The sequence below is a fragment of the Delphinus delphis genome, chromosome X, assembly GCF_949987515.2.
Source record: "Delphinus delphis chromosome X, mDelDel1.2, whole genome shotgun sequence".
NCBI classification, from domain to species: domain Eukaryota; kingdom Metazoa; phylum Chordata; class Mammalia; order Artiodactyla; family Delphinidae; genus Delphinus; species Delphinus delphis.
This window is the reverse complement of record NC_082704.1, coordinates 101,169,109-101,178,742: the sequence shown is the minus strand read 5'-3', so window position 1 is coordinate 101,178,742 and position 9,634 is coordinate 101,169,109.

Sequence of the window (9,634 nt, the reverse complement as noted above, 5' to 3'; positions counted from 1 at the left end):
TTATATTAATGGATAAGGCAGAAAATGAAATCCTGCTTCTTGTAGTACTGTTCCAATTATGAAAATATTTTAATGAGACTCTAGGTGCAAAGTTCAAAACCCTTTCAAATTATTTCAAAAAGCATTTTATTATAAAGATGTGTGGGATTTAGGTTTGGAACTAAAAAGAAGTCAAGAATTAAGTTCTGGGGACTTCGTTTTGGTCTCTGGTCCTTTCCTTAATGGGTCTCTTTGTCTCTCTGCTTTTTCTAAGCTTCATTTTGTGCATTCTCGCCACTCTTACCTTCTAGGACTAGCTTTCTCTATTTATTCATAGTTGCTTTTCTGTTTTAACTTTGAATTACGTGTGATCATCACAGCTTCTCTGGCCTGAATCTGTCTTAAGCACTTTGTTTATCTTCAGAGAGGAGGAGTTTGATTGGACCGGTTCATTCTTTTCTGAAGAAACCAAGACATGGGTATTTGCCTGCCTAGGAATTGACAGCCCTTGATTAAAAGGTCATCTTCGCACTAATTGGTCATGGCTGGTCTGGGCATGAGGGTAGATAAATAAACAAATTGCCCTTCTTCTTCAACCACTTCCTCCATCACTGCCTGTCCTGGGACTACAAACTCTGTAGTGTAGCCAAACCAAACTTCTTTTCAAATAACCCCACTATTTCACTACTCACATCGTTAGCCTGCCTGTTTTCACTTCTTAGAGTTGCCATCATTGAATTTATGATGAATCTCAAAGCCCCGTCTATTACATGCCCCCCTGAAGTCCTTTTCTGACTCCCCTAGAAAAAGCTAACACTCTCATAGTGCTCTTTGCATGATTGTGGTAAAGAACTTACAGCATTGTACTTCCATGATGAGAGTGATGTACATGACTTATTGACTAAAAGGACATGCTTTTGCATCATTCTGTTGTACAGTTTATGAAAGGAAACTATGAGACAGTAAGTTTATTAAAATTGTAACACTGAACTTAGGGGGGAAAGCAATATACACACACTGCACACACACACAACTCAGCCAAACTTGGTGTTCTAACATCCTCACATGTGAAAACTCTCAAAGTATTATTTCTAAGCTGTGTTGTTTTTCTCGTGCATGAGCCGTCGTTTTAATGGTAGAAGATGTGTTTTTGAGGCAACGGTGTCATCTTTTAAACACTGGAATAAAAAGTTTCCATTTTCTGCATGAGTCAGTTTTTTCAGTGACTGTTTCAAGCAAATGAACTAACACTGCATTAACTCCATGCTTTGTTTCAGTGGTTTCCTTGGGCGGACTGGTTTCACTGAATGTCATGTATAAATTGGTCAGATAGAATAAGAATTTAGATTTCAACAATCTTATTGGGAACTTTGAAACTTTTATTATCTCACAGGACCCAGAAATTGAATTGAAGCTTTGTTACTAAGCCAGGTTGTAGCAATGGACCCAGGAGTCAGTAGCTCAATTTTCTACTTCTTTGCATCAAATTTACTCTTGAAAATGATGCATGCAATATTGAAGAAAGGCAGGGAGGAGCCTCTGTGAAGTGTTAAATATTTGGTTCACCGGGTCCTATCAGCAGGTAGGGCCTGCAGGGAGCTTGTTTATCCAGCAGAACGATCTCATTATGAGGACAGTGATGTAATATAGTTTACTTCATACCCTGAAGCCATTCAAGGAAACAACTCAGTGAGTGATATTCATCCCGGGCCCTGTATTGTACTATTATGACTTGCAATAACTGGCAGCATATTAAAATAGAGATCAGGGACTATGGCTCCTCATTGAATGAAGTTCTGAAATTTGAGCTGTTGAATTATTCAGTATTTTCCAATTTATAGAATAAAAGAATAACGTGATTGACTATTTCATGGTACAGTAATGGAAATAAAGAGAATGCACAGGCTTGATAGATTTCACAGTACATATTTATTTCTCATAATTGCATGGCACCCAAGTGGGTCTTTGTATAGGCCAGTGTGACCCTTGCTGTCAAATACAAAGACAAGAACTTGCCTTTGAAAACTAGGGAACAATAAAATATTTTTAAAAACACATTAATGATTGATCACTACAAGGGACCCACAACAGTGCCTTGTTTAGCTTTGAAAACATCCATGAATACTAGATTGAAAAAATAAAGTAACGTTTGAGACAAATGTCCCATCTTGCCCATGACAATACAGTGGGAACAATATAAACTACAAGTTTAGAACAAAGGAAGGGAACCCTGCTTAATGTGATATGCAGTAAGATACCAAATGCTTTATTCCAGCCCCAGCAGTGCCTGAGATAACAGTTTGTACATAAATATTTGTTGCAGTAAAGAATGAATCAATGAGCACCTCCCTCCACAGGTGGCTCACACTAAATATGGTTGAACCATTCCTTCTCCCCAAAATTCAGATATTTTCTCTTTGAAACATATTAAAGGAAAGGCTCAATGGTGTGACTGCTAAGGGTCTAGGTTTTTAACCTTTGAGAGGTACATGAAGGAACCTAGCTATGGCTTTTTGGTACCGCAGCCGAAGAAGGGATATTGAGCTGGATGAACCATGAGAAGTTATATGCTACATGTTCCTCTTTAAAAGTATTTACTAGTTAACCAAATAAAAAGCAAACTGCCATTCCTTGAGAATTTAAACTTTTATGTAAATAATAATAACTAACTGTGATAAACATTATCATGAAGTAGCACCTGCTAGGCCAGAAGATTCCTCTAGTTTTGAGTTTAATCAGTATTAATAAAGAGACTGTGAAGATAATCTCACTTAAGCCAGCACTTGGATCTTTTAATTGCTAAGCAACACTGAAAGTATTTAAATTTGCTTTGAATTTAGTGGATGTCCATATCAACAACTGTCCAGTACAGTTTTTCACATAAGTGCATCGTCTCAAATTTATCAGCCCATACCCAGAGGCTGCACTCTCAAAGACAGGGGAAAACAAAGCCAAAAATGATAAAATCTGAATCAATGTAATTTTCTACTGTCTAAACATGGATTTCTACTTGCTTTGATTATTTAAAGAATACCTGAGAGCATGTCAACAAAACCTCTGAAAAGCAGAGTTTAAGGTTCAAGGAAATCTTCTATACTTGATTTTTTTTCTGTTCCTGGCTCTTTAAGTACACATGAAAAAATGCAAAAAATTCCCCATGATTTTTTTCTGAATTTATTACCACTTTTTTTCTTGCTGCAGTCTGATAGTGTTTATGAAAATACTATGTAAATGAAGGAGTTCTACCCAAATAAAATGGAACAGTTGTTTTTACACACATGACAAAGATGGGAAACAAAGATCACACAGGAGGTACAGATACTTGCTCATAATACCCTGAACGAAATACAGTATGTCAATAGATTCCCGTCATAATAGATATATGATTGCACGTGTAAATGCAGATGAATGCCCAAATAGTTGTGTGTAAAGCTAATATGTATATAGCATATTATGTATTTTCATGAGACTTCTACAGTGATAAAAATAGACTCAGCATCAGTAAAAAAAAAAAATGGCTCTAACCTTTTTTAAAATTCTCACTTAGAAATTCACTTGAAGGAGCAATACACAAACTGTGTGTGTTTAATTTTCACCCACAATCTCTGCAAGAAATTAATCAAATAGACAATCTCTGTGATATTATTCATATGAAAACAAATGCATATTAAAATACACAGCAGACTTCATTCCCATTTCCCTTGAATCTTTCTCTAACTCAAGGGGACTCTAATGCCCAGCAGAACTCACAATATGAAAAAAGATACACAGCAGTGCTTTCGTTGCACAGACTAGGCAATGGAAGCAATTCGTTCTGCTGTATAAACACCTGTGATAAATGCAGAAAACGTGCTGTAAGATAACAAATGGGTCTTCTACCCAGCCACACTTGTCATCTGCCACCTCGACCTGCTTCTGCTCCTTATTTCCTTTAGTGATGTCACAATCCTCTCAGGAATCCTGGGTTGAAACCTCAGCGTCATCCTTGACTACTCCTTTCCTCCATCTCTCCTGTCTGATCAGGCTCCCCATCCTGTAGATTCTACCTCTACAATCTCCCCCACTTCTTACTTCATCTCTACTATTGTAAGAGATTTCTAAGTGATCTCCCTGTTTCTGGCTGTCTCCTTCCAATCCAGCCTTGATATTGCCACTAGAGTGATCTTCGTAAAATGTAGATCAAATACCACTTATTTCACGAACTTTTTCCACTTGCTCCATTGACTAGAGCAGTAGTTCTCAAAAGTATCAACCCGGGGCTTTTTAGAAATGCAAATTCTTAGGTGCCAACCAACACCTTCTGAATCGGGAGCTCTGATGGTGAAGCCAAATAATCTGTCTTTTGACAACTCCTCCAGTTGATGCTGATGCACACTAAAATTGGTAAACTACTGGGGTAAGTTCAACTTTCTTGGCCTGGTGTCTTGTCCATCCCACTTTTCTGATCTCATTTTTACCTGGTTATGCTTTTCTCCTCACCCCATCCCACTGTTTTACAACATTACCCTTTACTGTACTAACTGGGATATCCCATGGACTTGGAATTTTCTCTTCACAATTATCAAGTTTTGAATTGAGATATGGTTAAAATACCATCTCTTTCTTATATTCTTTTTGCTCTTCCCAGTTATATATTTCTCCTCCATTAGTTTACTTGAAAAATAGAAAATAGTTCTGGGTTGAGATAGAGCCAAACTTCTTGCTCTGTGTTTCCTCAGCAATGCTGTCTTTACTCATGGAACCTCTCCATTCTGCCTTGTGTTATATGTAGTTTTGTGTCTTCATTGCTGCAAACAATAGCCCACTTGGAATTGCTCTAAAATTTAAAGACTTTTATTACTTGTAAGCTTAAAAAATAGAATTTTATTCTGCTATATGCTCTAAAACAAAATGAAAGTAAGTATGCACTTTAAACTTTGTTACTCTCTTAAGGATGAGTTTGCAGGGTGGGCGTCCTGCCATCCAACAGGTCTTTCCTGTGAGGTGCCTCTAAAATGGGAAACAGATTAGATTTGATCTCTGTTTGGTTTGTTGCTCATCATGTTGATATTTAATCCAGTGTCCAACAAGTGTCCCAAAGATATAAAATGCCTGAAACTGGCAACACTTTTTGACCTATCTGTATGCACATACTCTTATCCGTTTCATGGCCCAACTAGAGGGTTTTGTAGAGATACAAAAAGTGAAATTAACCAAATCTTTCATTGAAAATGTATACAGAAATGAATGGATCCAATTATAATAGTGAATAAAATAGCTTGAAATAGAGTAAACTGTGTGTGATGAATTCAGTCAGAGGTTCAGAGTTGATACATAATGGCTGTGACAGCATTGCCATTCAGTTATCAGATAAGTGATTTCTTTTTGTATTAAAATAAATATGGCATTTGGGTACTTTTGTGGATTGTACTTTTTAAATTTTTATTTTATTTATTTTTTTATACAGCAGGTTCTTATTAGTTATCTATTTTATACATATTAATGTATATATGTCATTTCCAATCTCCCAATTCATCCCACCAGCCCCCCACTTTCCCCCCATGGTGTCCATATGTTTGTTCTCTACATCTGTGTCTCTATTTCTGCCCTGCAGACCAGTTCATCTGTACCATTTTTCTAGGTTCCACATATATGCGTTAATATATGATATTTGTTTTTCTCTTTCTGACTTAACTCCACCCTGTATGACAGTCTCTAGGTCCATCCATATCTCTACAAATGACCCTATTTCATTCCTTTTTATGGCTGAGTAATATTCCATTGTATGTATGTATGTATGTGTGTGTATATATATATATACACACCACATCTTCTTCATCCATTCGCCTGTTGATGGGCATTTAGGTTGCTTCCGTGACCTGGCTATTGTAAATAGTGCTGCAATGAACATTGGGGTGTGTGTATTTTTTTGAATTATGGTTTTCTCAGGGTATATACCCAGTAGTGGGATTGCTGGGTCATATGGTAATTCTGTTTTTAGTTTTTTAAGGAACTTCCATACTGTTTTCCATAGTGACTGTATCAATTTACATTCCCACCAACAGGGCAAGAGGGTTCCCTTTTCTCCACACCCTCTCCAGCATTTGTTGATGGTAGATTTTCTGATGATGCCCATTCTAACTGGTGTGAGGTGATACCTCATTGTAGTTTCAATTTGCATTTCTCTAATAATCAGTGATGTTGAGCAGCTTTTCATGTGCCTCTTGGCCATCTGTATGTGTTCTTTGGAGAAATGTCTATTTAAGTCTTCTGCCCATTTTTTGATTGGGCTGTTTGTTTTTTTGATATTGAGCTGCATGAGCTGTTTATATATTTTGGAGATTAATCCTTTGCCCATTTCTTCATTTGCACATATTTTCTCCCCTTCTGAGGGTTGTCTTTTCATCTTGTTTATGGTTTCCTTTGCTGTGCAGAAGCTTTTAAGTTTCATTAGGTCCCATTTGTTTATTTTTGTTTTTATTTCCATTATTCTAGGAGTTGGGTGAAAAAAGATCTTGCTGTGATTTATGTCAAAGAGTGTTCTTCTTATGTTTTCCTCTAAGAGTTTTATAGTGTCTGGCCTTACATTTAGGTCTTTAATTCATTTTGAGTTTATTTTTGTGTATGGTGTTAAGGAGTGTTCTAATTTCATTCTTTTACATGTAGCTGTCCAGTTTTCCCAGCACCACTTATTGAAGAGACTGTCTTTGCTCCATCGTATATCCTTGTCTCCTTTGTCATAGATTAGTTGACCATAGGTGCGTGGGTTTATCTCTGGGTTTTCTATCCTGTTCCATTGATCTATATTTCTGTTTTTGTGCCAGTACCATATTGTCTTGATTACTGTAGCTTTGTAGTATAGTCTGAAGTTAGGGAGTCTGATTCCTCCAGCTCTTTTTATTTCCCTCAAGACTGCTTTGGCTATTCAGGGTCTTTTGTGTCTCCATAAAAATTTTAAGATTTTTTTGTTCTAGTTCTGTAAAATAATGCCATTGGTAATTTGATAGGGATTGCATTGAATCTGTAGATTGCTTTGGGTAGTATAGACATTTTCACAATATTGATTCTTCCAATCCAAGAACATGGTATATCTCTCCATCTTTCATCAGTGTCTTATAGTTTTCTGAGTACAGATCTTTCACCTCCTTAGGTAGGTTTATTCCTAGGTATTTTATTCTTTTTGTTGTAATGGTGAATGGGTTTGTTTCCTTAATTTCTCTTTCTGATTTTTCATTGTTAGTGTATAGGAATGCAAGCGATTTCTGTGCATTAATTTTGTATCCTGCAACGTTACCAGATTTATTGATAAGCTCTAGTAGTTTTCTGGTAGCATCTTTAGGATTCTCCATGTATAGTATCATGTCAACTGCAAACAGTGACAGTTTTACTTCTTCTTTTCCAATTTGTATTCCTTTTATTTCTTTTGTCTTCTCTGATTGCCATGGTTAGGACTTCCATGAGTGATGTTTCTGATGATGCTATATTTTTGTAATTTAAGACACCAAAGTTTGCAAACTATACTTGGTGCTCAGTTTAAGAAATAGTGCATAAGAGTTAATACAGTCTTAGCACATGAAGTAAAAAGTGCACTTATTTAGGTGGCTATTGTGAAAGGAGGTTATGAGACAGTTTTTGAAAATCTCTTTAAAATTTTGTATAAAGCCTTTGAAAATGTATTATTTGATCCAGGAATTTTTCTTCTGGAATTATTTCCTGAGGAAAGTACACTTTTTTTTTGAGGGGATGGTTGTGGCACGTTGTATATAAAGTTATTTTATCACAGAATTATTTAGAACATTCAAATCTAGGGGAAAAACTTAAGGTAGGCTAACAGCAGAAGGGCTAAGCAAATTATATGTAACACTATTATGGACTGTTATGTAGTTATTATAAAATGTTCAGTAAAATGTCATGATGTAACTTTTAATAGAATTAGGATCTCAACTGAGAAAAGAAACTAAAGGATAGGTTATGAAACTACTACTCCTGTTGTTTCCTTTTATTTTATTTTATTTTTTTATTTTTGGCAGCATTGGCTCTTTGTTGCTGCACGTGGGCTTTCTCTAGTGCGGCGAGCAGGGGCTACTCTTCCTTGCAGTGCGTGGGCTTCTTATTGTGGTGGCTTCTCTTGTCACGGAGCATGGGCTCTAGGCGCGTGGACTTCAGTAGTTGCCGCACTCAGGCTCAGTAGTTGTGGCTCTTGGGCTCTAGAGCGCAGGCTCAGTAGTTGTGGCGGACAGGCTTAGTTGCTCCACAGCATGTGGGATTTTCCCAGACCAGGGATCGAACCCATGTCCCCTGCATTGGTGGGCGGATTCTTAACCACTGCGCCACCAGGGAAGTCCCCCCCTTTTTTTTTAATCAGAAGAATACAAACACTTTTAAGAATAAATCCTTACCAAGTGTGTGTTATGTAATGCATGGGGTTTTGTGTATTAGTATCTAGGATACCTGCTAGAATGTGGAGGCTAAGGTATGATGGAGGGGTAACTATACTACCAGGATCCTATTTGCCTTGGCATCACCTGTCTCCTGATAAAGAGGGAACCATATCTTAGAAGAAATTTGATAACACCTGAGCAAGGCCTGCACCCACCTGGAGATGACCTACATTGAGAGCATGGCAGATGATAACTTCCAGGCTTTGTCAGATAAAGGGTATTCTAGAAACTGGATTCCTGATAATTGGCAGAGTCTCTTGAGTTAACCTCAGTTCTTACCACCCACACAGATCTCTCCAAAATATTTGAAAGAGCTCTTCCAAAATTGTCACATTGTATATATCTTTAAAGCAAGAATCTGGCAATATTTCACATCAGATAAACATAATCCAGAAAGTAGAGATGAAGACGAAGTGTTGTGTGAACCAGCATATACTATAACCATTAACTTATGTCATATTTTGCTGTAATCATTGCTGCTGATAATTTGGGGGCACCTCTGCTTCCTCCTTGGAAGGATTCCAGCATTGCCACTTTTCATTTATGAAGTTCATATGTGGAAAGAGTAGCAGCTAGTGCAGACAAAGAGCAGAATTCACCTCATTGAAATCTAGCCTCAGCCTTTTTGTTCCATGTCTATGATAGCTGATGTGCATGGCCTACACTCCCTAGCCATGGTCATGTCTCAAGTTTGGCTTTTCCAAGCACACTAGGGGTAGAGACAAATGATGCCAATATGCCAGATATTTATTTTTAATCATTGCAGGTTTTCAAAAAATATGAATATGAATATATATATATATGCACACATTCAGGTCTATCTGTGAGACATTTTAAAAATTCATTGCATGTACACACTGCTGTATTTAAAATGGATAACCAACAGGGACCTACTGTATAACACAGGGAACTCTGCTCAATGTTATGTGGCAGCCTGGATGTGAGGGGAGTTTGGGGGAGAATGGATACATGTATATTTATGGCTGAGTCCCTTTGCTGTGTACCTGAAACTATCACAACATTGTTAATCAACTGTACTCCAATATAAAATAAAAAGTTAAAAAATTCGTTACATTTTCATTGCATAAAAGATTTTAAATGAAGAAATTAGAAAAACTTTTCACAGAGCCCACCCCTTGACATGAATGGTTGATTTTCTTGTTGAATGCAAAAGATATTTCAGTCTGTGACAAAAGATATGACTTGCAGAGTAAACTAATATCATTCCTCTTCCT